This window comes from Pristiophorus japonicus, chromosome 5, assembly GCF_044704955.1.
Source record: "Pristiophorus japonicus isolate sPriJap1 chromosome 5, sPriJap1.hap1, whole genome shotgun sequence".
NCBI lineage: Eukaryota > Metazoa > Chordata > Chondrichthyes > Pristiophoridae > Pristiophorus > Pristiophorus japonicus.
The window spans coordinates 295,742,906-295,764,243 of NC_091981.1; positions in this window are offsets into that span (position 1 = coordinate 295,742,906).

The following is a 21,338-nucleotide window of genomic DNA, read 5'->3' on the forward strand; positions in this document are numbered from 1 at the left end:
GATTCATTAGACTGGAATGAGTATCATTAACTGGAAAGGAATAGATTCTCCCATATGTCGAACATCTGTCCTTTCTTCAGTCGATTGGTGTCTGTATGAAGTAGTCTCAATTATCTGTAGAACATTGGAGGTCTGCGATAATTCACCCTCATTGTATTAATTCTAATACACCCATTGGTCTCCATTCATCCCATTCTCTTCGCATTCAATACCCCACTCTATAGATTCCAATTTAACATTTCATTTCCTATTCACACCCATTATGTAGCTTCCAATAGAACATTCTCCTCGACATTCCCTCCGATACACTGGAATTCTTCTAGACCGAGTTAATCTCCCATTCACTTCCATTCTAATCGATTGCAATGGAATTATTTATGCCCAACTGTTAGACTGTAGATCTTGTCGTGACTCAGTGGGGTGCACTCTCATCTCTGAGTTAGAAGGTCGTGGGTTCAAGTCCCACTCCAAAAGACTTGAGCACAGAATCCAGGCTGACTCTCCCAGTGCAGTGCTGAGGGAGCGCTGCACTGTCAGATGTGCTGTCTTTCGGATGAGACGTTAAACCGAGGCCCCGTCTGCTCTCTCAGGCGGATGTTCTCCCCGGTGTCCTGGCCAATATTTATCACTCAACCAACATCACTAAACCAGATTATCTGGTCATTGTTACATTGCTGTTTGTGGGAGCTTGCAGTGCACAAATTGGCCGCATTACTTCCTACATTACATCAGTGAACACTTCAAAAAGTGACTGTAAAGTACTTTGCAACATCCTACGGTCATGAAAAGCATTATAAATGCAAGTTCTTTTTTCCATTAGGGCACTGTCTCTCAGTGTCACAGAACAGGAGCAGGCTCAAGTCTAGCTCCCAATCTGAGCCACACTCAACTAAGAGGCCCTTGTTCCTAGTTTGGATGTGATTATGTAACTGTATTGTTCATTTACTGTGTTATAATTTTACTATGTTACTATGTTAGATACATCCCAGTATCTCCAAAATCCTTATTAATAAGTGCTTTCAGGCTCATAATAACATTAGGAACAGGAGGAGGCCATTCAACCCCTCAAGCCTGTTCCACCATTCAATTAGATCATGGCTGATCTGCGACTCAACTCCATTTACCCTCCTTTGCTCCATATCCCCTGATACCCTTATCCAATAAAATCTACCAATCTCAGTCTCGAAAGCTCCAATTGCCCCCCCAGCACCCACAGCCCTTTGTGGGAGAGAGTTCCAGATTTCCAGTAGCCTTTGTGTGAAGAAGTGCTCCCTGATTTCACCCTGAACGGCCTGGCTCTAATTTTAGCATTATTCCCCCTTGTTCTGGAGTCTCTCCCCTGCCCCGACCAGAGGAAATAGTTTCTCTCTATCTACCCTATCGAATCCCTTCATTATTTTAAAGAACGCAGTCAGATCACCACAACAGATTCTAAACTGAAGGTTCTGATCAGGGATCACTCCCAAATCCTTTCCCACTTGGTGGTGGTGGTGGGGAGGGTTGGGGGGGGGAGGGGTGTGGAGGGCTCTGTTGATCAGCTGACAGATAGAATATCTGATGCTCGGAGACACGATCCGAGCTTCACTCATCTCCTCTCTCCCCGCACCCCCCTCCACCCCCCACCCCACCCCCGCCTCCCCCCCCTCACCCCACCCCCGCCTCCCCCCCCTCACCCCACCCCCGCCTCCCCCCCCCTCACCCCACCCCCGCCTCCCCCCCCTCATCCCACTCCCGGCCGATATGAACAGGTGAATAGCAAAGACCCAGCTGAATGCAGGAAATGGGTCGGCAACCCTCCAGGATGGTCCTGAAGTCTCTGGGAACGAATCTCCAGGATACAGTTACAAGCAGGAAAATCAGAAGAGAAAAAATCATAGGGACACTAAAAAAAATGGTGTCTTTTTTTGTTCATTTTCTTTGAACACTTTCGTTTATTGACTATGAAAATATTGGAGACGGGAAAACAGGTGGTTTGATTGGGTGGAGGTGGGAGGTCAGGTGATGAAACCTCCAGGAATATGTCCAATCAGAGTTGGAGACACGAGGAGACTCAAGCAAAAAGCATAGCGGCAGGTCTTAAACCAGACACGGGGCATGATATTTAACTAGCAGGCTCACAGATTGATGCACGCTAAACGTTGCAGTTTTATTTTTGTATACAATAACAGTAACTAAAGTGGCCGTGCGTTTTGAATTATCATTAGGCTGGACAATGACTGCAGTCTCATATATAATTAATCTCTTCTATTTATCTGATGTTATGAAGCCAATTTATTCCAACATCTTATAGGAGAACTTAAAGACACAGGTGGGGCTGAGCTGGTGGAAGCTTGGAAAAGGTAGCTTTTAAGGAACGTCTTAAAGGAGAGAGGCAGAGAGGGAGTGAATTCCAGAGCTCGGGGCCTAGGCAGCTGAAGGCATGGCCACCAATGGTTGAGTGATAATAATCAGAGATGCTCAAGAGGAAAAAATTGGAGGAGCGCAGACATCTCGGGGCTGAAGGATGTTACAGAGATAGGGAGGGGGCGAGGACATGGATGGATTTGAAAACAAGGATGAGAATTTTAAACTGGACGCGTTGCTTAATCAGGAAGTTTACGGAGGATGGAAGATGGGTGGCTGGTCAGGAGTGCGTTGGAATAATTGCGTCTAGAGGTAACAAAGGCATGGATGAGGGTCTCAGTAGCAGATGAGCTGAGGCAAGGGCGGAGATGGGCGATGTAATGGAGGTGGAAATAGGCAGTGATGGAGTGGATTTGTGGTTGGAAGCTCAGCTCAGGGCCAAATATGATGCCAAGATTGTGAACAGTCTGATTCAGCCTCAGACAATGACCAGGGAGAGGGATGGTGCCAGTGGTTAGGGAACGGATTTTGTGATGGGGATCGAAGATAATGGCTTCAGTCTTCCTAATCATTCATTGAAGAACATTTCTGCTCATCCAATACTGGATGTCGGACAAGCAGTCTGACAAATCAGAGGCAGTGGAGGGTTCGAGAGAGGTGGTGGAGAGGCAGAGCTGGGTGTCGTCAGCGTACATGTGGAAACTGACGTTGTGTTTTCGGATGATGTCACCTAGGGGCAGCATGTAGTTGAGAAATAGGAGGGGGCCAAGGATAGATCATTGGGGGACACCAGTGATAATGGTGCAGGGGTGGGTAAAGAAGCCATTGCAGGTGATTCTCTGGCTCCAACTGGATAAGAATGGAACAAGGCGAGTGCAGTTCCACCCAGCTGGATGACGGTGGCGAGGCTTTGGAGGAGGATGGAGTGGTCCACTGTGACAAAGGCTGCAGACAGGTCCAGAAAGACGAGGAGGGATAGTTTACCATGGCCACAGGCACATAGGATGTAATTTGTGACTTTGACCAGAGCATTTCAGTGCTGTGACAGGGACAGAAATCTGATTGGAGGTTCAAACATGGAGTTGCGGAAAAGATGGAAACGGATTTGGGAGGCAACAACATGTTCAAGGACTTTGGAGAGGAAAGGGAGGCTGGAGCTAGGTAGTTTGCAAGCACAGATGGGTTTTTTGAGGAGGAGGTGATAACTACAGATTGATGGAGAGGGGAACAGACCATTAATGGTATCAGCTAACATGAGGGCCAGGAAGGTCAGCAGTTTAGTGGGAATGTGGTAGACGGAGCAGGAGGTGGATCTCATGGACAAGTTGAGCTCGGAGTGGAGAATGGAGAGAAACTAGAGAAAGATGCGAGTTTAGGGCTAGGGCAGGGGGGAACCTTAGAGGAAGTTTGGTCCGGTGGGCTAGGGGAAGGAAGGGAAGTGGCAGAGGCAGCTGAAGGGATGGACTCAATCTTATTGACAAAGAAGTCCATGAGCTCCACGAACTTATTGTTGGAGGTGAGGGTGTAGGAGGCAGGGGAGATGGGTTTAAGAAGAGGGTTTGTAATTGGGAAGAGAAGCTGGGGTTTATCTTTGCTTGGAATAGTGTGCAGTTCTAGCAGAGCGGAACAGGACTCAATAGTATTTTATGTGGTCCTGCCAGATTTAGCACTGAATAGTTAAATTAGGTGTCCGGCATATGCATTCAAGTCTGCATCCCTTGGACTTAAGGGAGCAGTGATGGGGGCCATACCAGGGGGAACAACCAGGGGGAGAGAGAGTAATAGTTTTAATGGGGACAATTGACCAAAGATGGTGGTGAGGGTGTGGTTGAGCTGATCGGTAGTGTAATGTCTACACCTGGGAGTATGCTCACAGGTTTGTAGAGCAGCAAGATCAACTTACTAAAATAGTTGTAGAGTTGTTGAGTTGGGAGTGGCATAGCCAATCACGTGATGTTCACAAGACTCAATAAAACCCCAGCCAGTTGGGTTTAGGCCATCCATGATGAGGTATGCAGTTGTGAGCCTGGTGGATGAAATGGTAATGTGTAGTGTGATTGTTAAACCTTTTGCTAATAAACCAACTAGTTCTTAGTGGCAACGTGTTGCTGTGAATTCTTAAGCAAAGAACCCATGAAGCAAATACATTGCAGGTAGCTGCACAAATGTCATGGTGAATGGTGGGCCAAAGGCTGCACAGTTTGGAATTTGAAAGTGCAGTTGCAAGTGACTTGGGGAATTTTTAACAGGGCTGGACACAACAGGGTTGGGAGGGGGAAGGGGAGATGGATGGAAAGCCTTTATCTGTGATTGGCAGGATGGGAGTAGCGAGACCATGTAAGGTGGCAAGGTTGAGGAGCTGGTCATGAATGTGGGTACGGAAGTGTATATGGAGGGAGAGATTAAAGGGAGGATAGGAGGGCAGTGAAATCAGAGGAGAGAGAGCACGATGAATTGAGAGGAGGGTGAAATCACTGAGGGTTAGAAGTCGCTCGGTGCAGAGGCTGAGGGAGGAAAACGGTGAAGATATTGCAGAGAAATTGGGCGTGGTACTTGGATGGACCGTAGAGAATGTGGAGAAAGTGCTGGAGGAGTCGGGGGACAGACCAAGCCATGATTTGGTGATGAGAGCCACACCGTCACCACACCGGTTTGGGTAGGGCAGGTGGTGGAGGGTATAGCCAGGTGGGGAGGCCTCATTTAGGGATAAGGTATCTTCACACCTCAGCCAGGTTTCCGTCAAGGCCGTGATGCTGATGCAACCATCCACGATAAGCTCACGGATGGTCAGGGCCTTGTTCACAAGTGAACGGGGATTGTGGAGGGAGATGAGTAGAGGGGCAGTGATAGCTGGCCCACTGGCAGAGTCCACAAGGTCACAGTCATGCATTTACACATTCACTCACACTCACTCACATTCACATACGCACACTCACATTTACACACTCGCACATTTACACACTCACTCGTTTACAGACTCATTCACACTCACTTACATTCACATACTCACATGTACACACTCATGTATTTACACGCTCACACATTTACATACTCACTCGCACTCACTCACACTCATGCACACACACATTTACAGACACACATTTACACACTCACTCACGCTCACTCACATTCACATACTCACGCACATTTACACACACACATTTACACACTCGCTCACATTAATATACCCACACTCACATTTACACACTTACACCTTCACACACTCACACTCACTCACAGTTACACACTCCCACTACATTTACACACTTGAACTCACATTTATACATTCGCACTCACATTTACACACACACACTCAAACACACTCACACACACACTCACATTCACGCTCACGCTCACACACACACACACACACACTCACACTCACACATGCTCACACACACACACACGCTCACACACTCACTCACACACACACACACTCACACACACACGCTCTCACACACACACACTCACACTCACACACACACTCACACACACACACACTCACACTCTTACACACACACACACAAACACTCACACACACACACACACACACACACACACACACTCACACATACAGCACATTCAAACTCACATCCACATGTGAAGCGGCTGCTATCTTAGCCTCCGTCTAACTAAAAACAAAAAGCTTTGTCCCCTGTTTGTAAATGTTTCTTTCATATTTCACTTGAGAAATTTGATAACAGGTGCAACAATTCTGGTCAATCGCAGGGTGATCAACACATTGAGGAATCTGCTACCTTTACCTTTAATAGCTCAGCTCCCAGTGTGATGTCATCAGGAAATCAGAGCTGTCTGGCCTGCTCACTGTTAGCACTGTAGTATTGTTTAAATCAATAACTAGTCCTTCAGCAATAAGCTGACTTGCACTTTAATATCTGTGTCATAACAAGGTTACAATCCAGAGCAGTAAAATAACCCATATCAATTATAAACAGTGGTTTCGCGAACTGCATGGGTCCCATCAAACACTGCCAGAGTATGGGTTAGATACAGAGTAAAGCTCCCTCTACACTATCCCATCAAACACTCCCAGGGCAGGTACAGCAGTGGTTAGATACAGAGTAAAGCTCCCTCTACACTATCCCATCAAACACTCCCATTGCAGGTACAGCACAGGTTAGATACAGAGTAAAGCTCCCTCTACACTGTCCCATCAAACACTCCCAGGGCAGGTACAGCACGGGTTAGATACGGAGTAAAGCTCCCTCTGCACCATCCCATCAAACACTCCCAGATCCCCCTACACTAAACTAGTAATCCACAATCATCTAATGTAAACGAGTAACCCTCACCCACCTATAAATTAGCAACATACATCCACCTAATATAGACTGGTAACCCATACCGATCAATTGTAAAATCACTGAAAGAAAGAACTTGCACTTCTGTAGCGCCTTTTGACCAGAGGACATCCCAAAGTGATTTACAGCCAATGAAGTACCTTTGAAGTGTAGTCACTGTTGTAATGTAGGAAACACGGCACCCAATTGGCGCACAGCAAGCTCCCACACACAGCAACATTTAGTGTCATTGATTGAGGGATCAATATCGGCCAGGACACCGGGGATAACTCCCCAGCTCTTCTTTGAAATAGTGCAGTGGGATCTTTTACGTCCACCCGAGAGAGGAGATGGGGCTTCGGTTTAACGTCTCATCTGAAAGACGGCACCTCCGACAGTGCAGCGCTCCCTCAGCACTGCACTGAGCGTGTCAGCCTCAATTTTTGTGCTCGGGTCTCTGGAGTGGGGCTTGATGTGGATTGTGACTGTCCAGGACAGGACAACTTTAGGCAGAGACTTGAACAAAGCCATACTAAGCAATGCTGCCTCACACTCTGTGCACGAGATCCATCAATCTTTCCCGCGGGTCAAGAAAGCAGAGTGGAAGGACAAACCATCCTTATCAATGATGGTTTCCCACCTCCGAGTTCTGCCCCTAGTTTCGAACTCTCCCACAAATGGAAACATCGTCTCGACGTCTACTCAGGAGAACCCCTTCATCATTGTAAGGACCTCCATCAGGTCACCCACCCCAGCCATCTCTTTTCTAGAGAAAAGAGCCCCAGCCTGTTCAGTCTTTCAAATAGTAATAACCTTTCAGTTCTGGTATCATCCTTTTAAATCTTTTTTTTGCACCGTCTCCAGTGCCTCGGTATCCTTATTATCATAAGTCGACCAGAAGTATGTACTGTAGGAGCAAGGGTTCTCACACCCAGCCTCCAGGTAATGCATTTAGAGACTGGTGGCTGGTCTCAGTCTGCTCACATCGGTTATTGAGGTGTCTTCCTAAAGCGAGAGATTGTCAACGTCATGTTGGTCAGACAGAACCTCTAACCTCAGTAGCTTGGTTTGGGCAATAATTGATTTCCCCCCCACATTTCTTAAGATACCAGATCAGCCACGATCTTATTGAATGGCGGAGCAGGCTCAAGGGGCCAGATGGCCTTCTCCTGCTCCTATTTCTTCTGTTCTTATACAATAGAGGATAAGTAGGAAGGGACCAAAGATGGAATCCTGGGAACATGCTGGAGGCACGTGAGGGGAAACCATTAGAGATGTCATTACTGCACTGGGGAGAGATGGGAGCAGGAGCAGAAGATTAAGTGTGGAGAAGAGCTGGAGATGAGAATGGAATGGCCTATAGTGCAGAAGACTGAGGACTGGCCGTTGAGGGCAATCAGGGACATAGACCCACAGTTGCTGTCATGGAGAATATTACGGATATTTTTGACCAGGATGGTGCCAGGACCAACACAACAACAAGAACTTGTATTTATATAGCACCTTTAGTGTAGTGAAACATCTAATGGTGCTTCACAGGAGTGTTATGAGTTTAGAAAATTGACACCAAGCTGCATAAGGAGAAATAAGGAGAAATTAGGGCAGGTGACCAAAAGCTTGGTCAAAGGGCTAGGTTTTAAGGAGTGTCTTGAAGGAGGAAAGAGAGGTAGAGAGGCGGAGAGGTTAGGGAGGGAATTACAGAGCTTGGGGCCCAGGAAACAGAAGGCATGGCCACCAATGGTTGAGCGATTATAATTAGGGATGCTCAGATGGGCAGAATTAGAGGAGCGCAAACATCTCGGGGGGTTGTGGGGCTAGAGGAGATTACAGCGATGGGGAGGGGCGAGGTCATGGAGGGATTTAAAAACAAGGATGAGAATTTTGAAATCGAGGCATTGCTTAACCAGGAGCCAATTGTGGGTCAGCGAGCACAGGGGTGATGGGTGAGCGGGACGTGGGGCGAGTTGGGACAAGGGCAGCCGAGTTTTGGATCACCTCTACTTTATGTAGGGTAGAATGTGGGAGGCCAGCCAGGAGTGCGTTGGAATAGTCAAGTCTAGAGGCAACAACGGCACGGATGAGGGCTTCAGCAGCTGATGAGCTGAGGCAGGGGCGGACCTGGGCGATGTTACGGAGGTGGAAATAGGCAGATAGTTATGCTGCAGATATGTGGTCGAAAGCTCATTTCAGGATCCAATATGACACCAAGGTTGCGAACAGAGTGGTTCAGCTACAGAGTTCACATTTCAGTAGGATCATCGACCTGAAACATTAACTCTGTTTCTCTCTCCACAGATGCTGCCTGACCTGCTTGAGTATTTCCGGCATTTTCTGTTTTTATTTCAGTAACCCAGCATCCGCAGTATTTTGCTTTTGTATTGAGTAACTTGCCATTATTGCTTTCTGGTCTCGACATTTTGACTTCAATCTCATCGGACACGTCTGAAATTTTGGTAGCCAAAATTAACAAATGGTTAGCCAAAGTTTCAACTGCGGACTGGTATGGCCTGTTCTGGCCATCATAATTGGTCATCATTTATTTGGCCAATCGCAAATATTGGTAGCCATGTGGGCCACCAAAGTGGTGCCCAGAATTCATATCTTATAATCAATAATCTATCTATGTTATCATCATGATACATCTAAAAATAAAATCCAAACTGTTAGAATTAATTTTCTGTAGAGATCTTGTTCATTGTGAGGCCTACATCACAGACAAATTCGGCCAGCCTAATTACTGTTAGCAGAAGCATCCAATTATTCTGCCTGAAAAAATAATATACATATTATTGCTTATAGGAACTGACTGGATGGCCCTTTTTACCCAATTCAAGACAGTATCTCTTGACACCTGCCTCATCTGCCAACTGTATTATTCTGAGATTAAGTCTCTCGTTAATGTCAAGACTAGTTTCACACCCATGGTATTACAGGCCTCAGGCTTCAACATATGCTCAACCTGTATGGGTATTGAGCACCAATTAACATGCAGCAAAACTCAGCTGCAGATGTATACACACACACGATCAAATTCTGTGTGAGAGATGCACACTAGGCTAAGGATATTGGTTTGTTAAAAAAAAGACTTGGATTTATATAGCGCCTTTCACGACCACCGGCTGTCTCAAAGCGTTTTACAGCCAATGAAGTACTTTTGGAGTGTAGTCACTGTTGTAATGTGGGAAAGGCGTTTGCCAACTTGCGCACAACAAGCTCCCACAAACAGCAATGCGATAATGACCAGATAATCTGTTTTAGTGACGTTGGTTGAGGGATAAATATTGGCCAGGACACCGGCGATAGCTCTCCTGCTCTTCTTCGAAATAGTGCCGTGGGATCTTTTACATCCACCTGAGAGGGCAGACGGGGCCTCGCTTTAACATCTCACCTGAAAGACAGCACCTCCGACAGTACAGCACTCCCTCAGCACTGCACTGGAATGTCAGCCTAGATTTATATGCTCAAGTTCCTGGAGTGGGATTTGAACCCACAAATTTCTGACTCCGAGGCGAGTGTGCTACACACTGAGTCACAGCTGACAATTGAGTTTAGAAGGTTGAGGGGTGATCTAATTGAAGTGTTTAAATTGATGAAGGGATTCGATAAGGAGAGATGCAGAGAAACTATTTCCTCTGGTGGGGGGGAATCCAGAACAAGGGTTGGACAATCTTAAAATTAGAGCCAGGCCATTCAGGAGTGAAATCAGAAGGCACATTTTCAAACAAAGGGTAGGGAAAATTTGGAATTCTTTCCCCCAACTGTCAGTGGATGCTGGGGGGGTCAATTGTAAATTTCAACACAGAGATCGATAGTTTTATTAGGTATGGAATATAAAAGCAGGGAAGACCACACCAGGAGTACTGCTTACAGTTTTGCTCTCCTTATTTGAGGAAGGATATACTTACGTTGGAGGTTGTTCAGAGAAGGTTCACGAGGCTGATTCCTGAGATGAAGGGGTTGTCATAGGAAGAAAGGTTGAGCAGGTTGGGCAGGTTGGATTTCCAGAAGGCACTTGACAAGGTGCCACATAAAGGGTTACTGCACAAGATAAAAGATCACGGGGTTGGGGATAATATATTAGCATGGATAGAGGATTGGCTAACGAACAGAAAACAGAGAGTGGGGATAAATGGTTCACTCTCAGGTTGGCAATCAGTAACCAGTGGGGTGTTGCAAGGATCAATGCTGGGACCCCAACTATTTACAATCTATATTAATGACTTGGAGGAATGGACTGAGTGTAACGTAGCCAAGTTTGCTGATGATACAAAGATGGGAGGAAAAACAATGTATGAGGACAAAATCTGCAAAAGGACATAGACCAGGCTAAGTGAGTGGGCAAAAATTTGGCAAATGGATTATAATGTTAGAAAGTGTGAGGTCATGCACTTCGGCAGAAAAAAATCAAAGAGCAAGTTATTATTTAAATGGAGAAAGATTGCAAAGTGCTGCAGTACAGCCAGACCTGGGGGTACTTGTGCATGAAACACAAAAGGATAGTATGCAGGTACAGCAAGTGATCAGGAAGGCCAATGGTATCTTGGCCTTTATGGAGTAAAAATAGCAGGGAAGTCTTGCTACAGCTATATAAGATATTGGTGAGGCCACACCTGGAATACTACGTGGGATTTTGGTTTCCATATTTACGAAAGGATATACTTGCTTTGGAGGCAGTTCAGAGAAGGTTCACTCAGTTGATTCCGGAGATGAGGGGGTTGACTTATGAGGAAAGGTTGAGTAGGTTGGGCCTCTACTCCTTGGAATTCAGAAGAGTGAGAGGTGATCTTATCAAAACGTATAAGATTATGAGGGGGCTTGACAATGTGGATGCAGAGAGGATGTTTCCGCTGATAGGGGAGACTAGAACTAAGGGGCATAATCTTAGAATAAGGGGCTGCCCATTTAAAACTGAGATGAGGAGAAATTGTTTTCTCTCAGAGGGTTGTGGATCTGTGGAATTTGCTGCCTCAGAGAGCTGTAAAAGCTGGGACATTGAATAAATTTAAGACAGAAATAGACAGTTTTTTAAACGATAAGGGAATAAGGGGTTATGGAAAGCGGGCAGGGAAGTGGACCTGATCGGATCAGCCATGATCGTATTAAATGGCGGAGCAGGCTCGAGGGGCCGTATGGCTTTCTCCTGCTCCTATTTCTTATGTTCTTATGTTCTTATATTCATTGGAGTTTAGTAGAATGAAAGGAGATCTTATTGAAATGTATAAGATTCTGAGGGGTCTTGACAGGGTAGATGCAGAGAGGATGTTTCCCTTCATGAGGGAATCTAGAACTAGGGGGCATAGTTTCAGAACAAGGGGACACCCATTTAAGACAGAAATGAGGAGGAATTTCTTCTCTCAGAGGTTCGTGAACCTTTGGAATTCTCTACCCCAGGGAGTTGTGGAGGCTGGGTCATTGAATATATTGAAGGAGATTGACATATTTTTGAATGATAAGGAAGTCAAGTGTTATGGGGAGCGGGCAGAGAAGTGGAGCCATGATCTTATTGAATGGCGGAGCAGACTTGAGGAGCCAAATGGCCTACTCCTGCTCCTATTCCTTATGTTCTTATGTAAGGATCTGGAGCAACGATGGGTAAATAGAGTTGAGGTACAGATCAGCCGTGATCTAATTGGATGGTGGGACAGTCTCGAGGGGCTGAATGGCCTCCCTCTGGTCCTACGGTATTTATATCATGAGAATGGGTTGCATGAACATGAAGTAACTCCCCTCCAATAGCAGAAGGTAAAGCAGTGATCAGAGAACCGACACAGATCAGAAAGGACTGAGGTTCAATCCCACGGCCAGTGGTGAGTTAGCCAATCTCAGTACTACACTTGGCACCATTGACCCTGGATTATGGAAGGAAGAACATCCCTGATTGGGACCCAGTGCTACCCCTTCTGGAAGTGCGCACATGCGGGACATCTGCTGAGGCCAGCGATGCCCCACCCCAGCTCATTGCAAAATAGCCCACTACCAAAGAACGGTCACTTGAGAAGGTTCACCAGACTGATTCCCGGGATGGCGGGACTGACCTATCAAGAAAGACTGGATCAACTGGGCTTGTATTCACTGGAGTTCAGAAGAATGAGAGGGGACCTCATAGAAACATTTAAAATTCTGATGGGTTTAGGCAGGTTAGATGCAGGAAGAATGTTCCCAATGTTGGGGAAGTCCAGAACCAGAGGTCACAGTCTAAGGATAAGGGGTAAGCCATTTAGGACCGAGATGCGGAGGAACTTCTTCACCCAGAGAGTGGTGAACCTGTGGAATTCTCTACCACAGAAAGTTGTTGAGGCCAATTCACTAAATATATTCAAAAAGGAGTTAGATGAGGTCCTTACTACTAGGGGAATCAAGGGGTATGGCGAGAAAGCAGGAATGGGGTACTGAAGTTGAATGTTCAGCCATGAACTCGAATGTTCAGCCATGAATTCATTGAATGGCGGTGCAGGCTAGAAGGGCCGAATGGCCTACTCCTGCACCTATTTTCTATGTTTCTATGTTTCTATGTAATGGAGGGTGAGCAGCGCCAACACAACTGTAGCCCAGCTTCAAGACAGAGGGACAAGGGGACAGGCGGAGGACATTCAGCCCCTGGAGCCTGTTTCACCATTTAATTAGATCATGGCTGACAGGAGGAATGGGTTCAGTTGGGAAGAAATTCTTTTTGCAAATTGCCCTGTATTTTAAGTGCAGGCTCCACATTCCTTGGTGCTGTGACCACATGACTTACACCAAAATCTACATCATCAGCGCTGTGCAATGTGTTAACCCTTTCATTGATAAACCCTCTCCCATCGCTCCCTGCCCACGTTATTAATATTTTTTCTTTATTTCAGCCCAGCCATTTATCCTAGCACTGTTGTGAAGAAATGTTCCATTAACATTCGTCACTCAGTCTCACTCCCACACCGCTGCTGGTCCCCTGAAAGTCAGACTTGCATTTCTATAGTGTCTTTCACAACCTCAGGATACCCCAAACTGCTTTATGGCCAATGAAGTACTTTTTGAAGTATAGTCGCTGTTGTAATGTGGCAGACAATTTACGCACAGCAAGCTCCCACTAACAGCTCCTCACCCCACCCTACCTCTGTAACCTACTCCAGCCCTACAACCCTGTAAAATGTCTGCAATTCTGGCCTCTTGCGCATCCCCTATTTTCATCGCTCTGCCGGCGACCATGCCTTTAGCTGCCTAGGCCCTAAAGTCTGGAATTACCTCCTTAAACTGCTCTGCCTCTCTATCTCTCCTCCTTTAGGATGCGCCTTAAAACCTACCTCTTTGACAAAGCTATTGGTCACCTATCCTATTTTCATTTTTTTTTGTGATATTGGTTGAGGGATAAATATTGACCAGGATACCGGGGAGAACTCTCCTGCTCTTCTTCATAATAGTGCTATGGGATCTTGTATATCCACCTGAGAGGCTAGATAGGACTTTGATTTAATGTCTCATCTGAAAGATGGCACCTCCGACAGTGCGGCACTCCTTTGATACTACACTGGAGTGTCAGCCTAGATTTTGTGCTCAGTTCCCTGGAGTGTTCCCTGGAGTGGGGCTTGAACCCACAACCTGTTGATTCAGAGGTGAGTGTGCTAACAACTGAGCCCATAGGTTAGGTACCCATTTATAATTCTATGGTTTAATCTGAATTTAAACTGCTGACATCATCATTCCTTTTAGCATTTTTAACACCTGCAGTATGCTCCCTCTCATTCTTTTCTCCCAGTTCTGCCCAAGAGTTTTAGGCTCCTACATCGTCCTCATCTCCATGCAGAGGCTACACATGTGCTCTTTCTTGGTCATCAGGGCCATCTGGGGAACAGATGTGGGCTGAAAGGAGAGAAGGTGCTGCCGAGGTGATATAGCACAATAGAAGCAGAATAATGTTGGGATATAGAACAATGACTGTCCACCTCGCTAGTCCCCTCCCCCACCACCCTCTTCAGACTCATCTGTTTGAGACCCAGCTCACGCTGCCTCAATCCTCTTCCCATTCAATTCCTGACCAACCAGCCCCTCTTCCTGAACACTATACCTGCTGGTTGTCAATGGTTCCTTTTCCTCAGGCACCACTCTCTCCCCTTCAAAGCCACCATTATCATCCCCTCCTCAAAAAAAAATGGACAACTCCATTCTTGCCAATTATCAACCTGCCTCCAACCTCCCTATCCTCTCTAGGATCTTGAATGTGTTGTAACCTCACCTCCTAGTTCCATGTCCATGACTCCATTTAAATCACTCCAAATGGTCCGAACCAAACTCATGAGCAACATTCTCTGTGACTGTGGTTTTAATCCCCACTCATTCTCTCTGCATATCAATCACGCCATCCTCCGACAAAGACTCTCCTCCGTTGCCCAACTCTATCAAACTGGCCTTGCATGATCCTACTCCTACCTACCTGAACGTAGCCAGACATCTCCAGCAATGGCGTCTCTTCCCACCCTTACAGCATCAACTGCAGTCCCCCAAGGATCTATCCTAAGCCCCTACCCCTTCATTTACACATTACCCCTCAGCGACATCCTTCATAGATATAGGATCAGCTTCCACTCTCTCCCCTTCAAAATCCCCATTATGATTCCCCCATCTAATAAAAACACCATTGACAATTCCATCCTTGCCAATTATCAACCCACCTCCAACCTCCCTTTCCTCTCGAAGGTCTTGACTATGTTGTCACCTTAGTTCCACATGTGCCTCTTCTATCGCTCCATCACCTCTCTCGACCTCAAATGTCTCTGTACTGCCAGTCTGCTTGTCCGACATCCAGTCTTGAATGAGTCTTCCAGCTCAACATCTGCAAACCAAAACCATTGGTTGGGAATTTCCTCAGAGTGGCTGCTGCTCCACCACCATAACTTCGCCAGCAGTGTGGCAGAAACCCCCTGTGTGTCACACTATTGGCGGTTAGGCCACCAGGAGCCCCCGCTCTTGGATTTCTTCCATGACTCCACCTCCACCCTCTGCTCCTACAAAAACCTCCTCAAAACTTAACTCTCTGACCAAGGAAACATGGCAACAATGTGATAATGACCAGATAATCTGTTTCCTGATAATGTTGGTTGAGGGAAAAATATTGGTCAGGACACCAAGAACTGCCCTGCTTTTCTTTGAAATAGTGCAATGGGATCTTTTATGTCTACTTGAGAGCCCTTGGTTTAATATCTCATCCGAAAAACAGAATGCAAGTTGCTGTAGACACCTTTATGGTTACCATTTAATACAAAAACATATGGAAGCAAGGAAAATGGGATTTTGTTTAATAAAATCAAAGTCATATAACATCTGGTTCTTTATTGAAGCTTTCGAATGCTAGATGGAGCTCGATGGGACAGTTTTATTGCACATATCAGACTCCCTGCTGCTCCACAATTCTACAAGCTTAAGAAGCAAACATCAAAGTGTTTCAAAATATTTATATACATCTGAATCAACGGTGAGTATCAACAGGTTTTTATCTCTACAGCATGCGATAAATCCTATCATATGTGAGGTGGCAGGGGAAGGTCATTTTCCACCTGGTGACCTTAGACCTACCATATCGTGTGGCATTCTTCATAAAGAGGCTCCATGATGAGACACCAGCAACGGAATGCGCCTGTTCCCAGCAGTAATATTAATTAACAATCAAGTTCTTGCAGGGTCACCATTGCATTGGAGGTAAGGACAGCACTGACCACAGATACCAATACAGATATGGCCTAAGTGCATCCCGACCTCGGACCCCATGTGAAACCAGGATGACAGGTCTGCACGAGCAATCTTGGAACTACAACTTGTTTTCCATCCGAAGCGGCGAGGGGGGGGGTGGGGGGGGAGGGTTGGGGCAGCCACGCTACTGTCTTCACTGGTCCTTAAAATACAACCAGTTTGAAAGGAATATGTTCTCAGTATGCAACAGTGAGCCACGATCAATATTCTACAGGCGGTCAGCATCAATAATAATTCCAGGCAGCTCAGCATGTTGGCAAACACAATGGAGATAGTTTCTTCCATTCCTGCCAATTCTCTCCCCTTTCTTCCTGCAGCCGCTGCCCTCTGGTACGTCCCGATATGTTTGTGAGTCTGACCTCACCCAACACATGTACATGTACTCTCCAAGTGGTGTGGGGAGGGCCATTAAGGAGAGTCGCTGGATCCTGGCTAATTGCTCTCCCCCAGAGCCCAGAGACTGGTCATTAGTAGAACCCTAACTGGTACCCCAGCTAAGAGCAATGAACAGTGCCCAACACAACATGGCTGCAGTGTATACCATCTACAGGATGCACTACAGCAACTCACCAAGGCTTCTTTAACAGCACCTGTCAAAAACACAATCTCCGCCACCTCGAAGGACATGGGCAGCAGGTGCATGGGAACACCAATAGCTCCAAGTCACACACCAGAATGACTTGGAAATGTATCGCCGTTCCTTCATCGCCACTGGGTCAAAATCCTGGAACTCCTTCCCTAACAGCACTGTAGGAGCTCCTTCACCACACAGACTGCAGCGGTTCAAGATGATGACCCACCACCACCTACTCAAGAGCAACTTAGGATGGGCAATACATGCTAGCGGCAACCGTCCCAAGAATATATATTTTAAAACTCATATCTGGGACCTTCTGAGTCTTTATTATTGAGGCCACACCTGGAGTATTGTGTACAGTTTTGGTCTTCTAATCTGAGGAAGGACATTCTTGCTATTGAGGGAGTGCAGCGAAGGTTCACCAGGCTGATTCCTGGGATGGCAGGACTGACATATGAAGAAAGACTGGATCGACTAGGCTTATATTCACTGGAATTTAGAAGAATGAGGGGGGATCTCATAGAAACATAAAATTCTGACAGGATTGGACAGGTTAGATGCAGGAAAAATGTTCCCAATGTTGGGGAAGTCCAGAACAAGGGGTCACAGTCTAAGGATAAGGGGTAAACCATTTAGGACCGAGATGAGGAGAAACTTCCTTCACCCAGAGAATGGTGAACCTGTGGAATTCCCTACCACAAAAAGTTGTTGAGGCCAATTTATTAAATATATTCAAAAAGGAGTTAGATGTAGTCCTTACTATGAGGGGGAATCAAGGGGTATGGCGAGAAAGCAGGAATGGGGTACTGAAGTTGCATGTTCAACCATGAACTCATTGAATGGCGGTACAGACTCGAAGGGCCGAATGGCCTACTCCTGCATCTATTTTCTATCTTTCTATGTAAGCCATTTAGGACCGAGATGAGGAGAAACTTCTTCACTCAGAATTGTGAACCTGTGGAATTCTCTACCACAGAAAATTGTTGAGGCCAGTTTGTTAGATATATTCATAACATAAGAATTAGGAACAGGAGTAGGCCATCTAGCCCCTCGAGCCTGCTCTGCCATTCAACAAGATCATGGCTGATCTGGCCGTGGACTCAGCTCCACTTACCCGCCCACTCCCCGTAACCCTTAATTCCCTTATTGGTTAAAAATCTATCTATCTGTGATTTGAATACATTCAATGAGCTAGCCTCAACTGCTTCCTTGGGCTGAGAATTCCAGATTCACAACCCTCTGGGAGAAGAAATTCCTTCTCAACTCAGTTTTAAATTGGCTCCCCCGTATTTTGAGGCTGTGCCCCCTAGTTCTAGTCTCCCCTACCAGTGGAAACAACCTCTCTGCCTCTATCTTGTCTATCCTTTTCATTATTTTAAATGTTTCTATAAGATCACCCCTCATCCTTCTGAACTCCAACGAGTAAAGACCCAGTCTACTCAATCTATCATCATAAGGTAACCCCCTCATCTCCAGAATCAGCCGAGTGAATCGTCTCTGTACCCCCTCCAAAGCTAGTATAACCTTCCTTAAGTAAGGTGACCAAAACTGCACGCAGTACTCCAGGTGCGGCCTCACCAATACCCTATACAGTTGCAGCAGGACCTCCCTGCTTTTGTACTCCATCCCTCTCGCAATGAAGGCCAACATTCCATTTGCCTTCCTGATTACCTGCTGCACCTGCAAACTAACTTTTTGGGATTCATGCACAAGGACCCCCAGGTCCCTCTGCATCGCAGCATGTTGTAATTTCTCCACATTCAAATAATATTCCCTTTTACTGTTTTTTTCACAAGGTGGATGACCTCACATTTTCCAACATTGTATTCCATCTGCCAAACCTTAGCCCATTCGCTTAACCTATCTAAATCTCTTTGCAGCCTCTGTGTCCTCTACACAGCCCACTTTCCCACTAATCTGTGTCATCTGCAAATTTTGTTACACTACACTCTGTCCCCTCTTCCAGGTCAGCTATGTATATTGTAAACAGTTGTGGTCCCAGTACCAATCCCTGTGGCACACCACTAACCACCGATTTCCAACCTGAAAAAGACCCATTTATCCCGACTCTCTGCTTTGTTAGCCAGCCAATTCTCGATCCATGCTAATACATTTCCTCTGACTCCGCGTACCTTTATCTTCTGCAGTAACCTTTTGTGTGGCACCTTATCGAATGCCTTTTGGAAATCTAAATACACCACATCCATCGGTACACCTCTATCCACCATGCTCGTTATATCCTCAAAGAATTCCAGTAAATTAGTTAAACATGATTTCCCCTTCATGAATCCATGTTGCGTCTGCTTGATTGCACTATTCCTATCTAGATGTCCCGCTATTTCTTCCTTAAATGATAGCTTCAAGCATTTTCCCCACTACAGATGTTAAACTAACCGGCCTATAGTTACCTGCCTTTTGTCTGCCCTCTTTTTTAAAAAAGGGAGTTAGATGTGGCCCTTACGGCTAAAGGGATCAAGGGGTATGGAGAGAAAGCAGAAATGGGGTACTGAAGTGCATAATCATATTGAATGGTGGTGCACACTTGAAGGGCCGAATGGCCTACTCCTGCACCTATTTTCTATGTTTCTATGAGAGGGGGAATGAATGCTTAGCATTTCTTAAACCACTTATTTATATGCTCAAGATGTCCAATCCAAGAGTTGGCCTCAAGCACAGGTGGATGAAACGTGAAGATACGTGTCCTCTGCCCCAGCAAACATTTCCACCCCAGGACACCGGGACTTCCCCACCCCCCTCTATTTCCAACATTAACTATCCCACAGCTTTTCTGAGACAAGACATCGAGGGGAGCCCATACCCTAACTAGGAAGTGGATCAACACTGCCCAAGGTTAAAGCCGCAAGACACAAGATTCCATAATTCGGGGCTGGATTTAAATCTAGGTTCCCAAGGGGAAAGTCGACCACACACGGTCACTGATTGGACACATCGCGGCCCCACTGCACTTCCATGAGCCTTGACTGCCTTTTGCTAGAGCATGTCATTCCAGCTTGTCTGATCGTTCTTGGCAGCTCAGCCCATTTTACTCTTGTGTCTTGGTGCTCTGTTAACATGGGTGCCCAGCTCCCTATACATATTGGGCCGGATCTTGCTGGAGCAGGGCATTTCACCTCCTGCGCCATTAGTTAAGACTTTTTTTCATCCCCGTTCAGCCAGGTGAACAATTTTTGCACCATAACTTGCTGGAAGTACGAGCTATAGCGGCGAGGGCAACAGGGACCTCGGAACGGCGGGACGAACACTGCATCTCCTTAACCCATGAGATTTAAGGATTGAGAAACAGGAACAATGCAGAAGGGAATAGGGTACATTATTTCTCTTTCTGCACTTAATTTAACTCGAAAGAGTGGCAACAACGAGTGAAAGGGAGACAGAAAAAGAAAAACACACATTTGACATTTTTTAATCCGGAATGAGGATGACAGTTCCAACTGTCCCCATGCTGGGTTGGAGAGGTTGATTGTATCAACAATTACCACGTCGCTAAAAAGGCACTTGCACTCTTAATTACCAGACTTAACTTTCCGCGCCGGGTTTAATGGGCAATTAATGTGCAAGCCAGCAAGTTCTTAAATATAACAGGGAGGCTAAACGCAAAGCAAACGACGGAGCGGCGTAAATCGACCAGCCAGTTCCCGAGATTCACAAGTCACACCGTAGCTCAATCCTCTGAACTTGCTGGCCCAATTGCCTATCAATAACACCATGCGTCTTGAACAGGCCATTCTTTTCCCAGCAAGACCCAGCCCACCTTGGCTGGTGAGAGACCTGGCCGTCACGCTGGGTTGACGGATGCAACCGCTGCAGAATTCGGCGCAAGCCTTCCGGCTAAATAGCCGCTATCTGCCGAATGTACTGCCGCTGTGGATTTAATTGCTGGCAGCTTTGGGAAGAATGAGGGTGCAGAGTACAGTGTGTATACAGTGCCCCGAGGGCGTGTCTCAGAAGCGTGAACCCTCAGTGAACTGTACAGTACAACATAACTCATGTCACTGCACAGCCCCCTTGCGCCAGAAACAGCGTTGGAAGTTTAAAACACGAACCGAAGGAGCCCAGTTAGTGCAGACCAGACACCCTCAGGGTACAAGTACAAGGAGGGAATGGGAAGAGTTATAGGCACCCAGTGATGGTTACAACGCGCTGGTTGTAATCGCCTACACAACGCATGAGGTCATCCTCATCCCGGAAATATAAATAGGTGCATGCTTCACGCTTTCACCCGCCACCAGCATACGGCAGCTGCAGGAACAGATCCACTTCAGGTAACTACCACACGCAGTTTACTATGAATCGCTAGAGAGCATTATGTGCTTAAAATCGCGGGGTCCTTTCAGTTCAGCTACGTTCCGACTGATTTTCAGAAATTCCTGCGATGG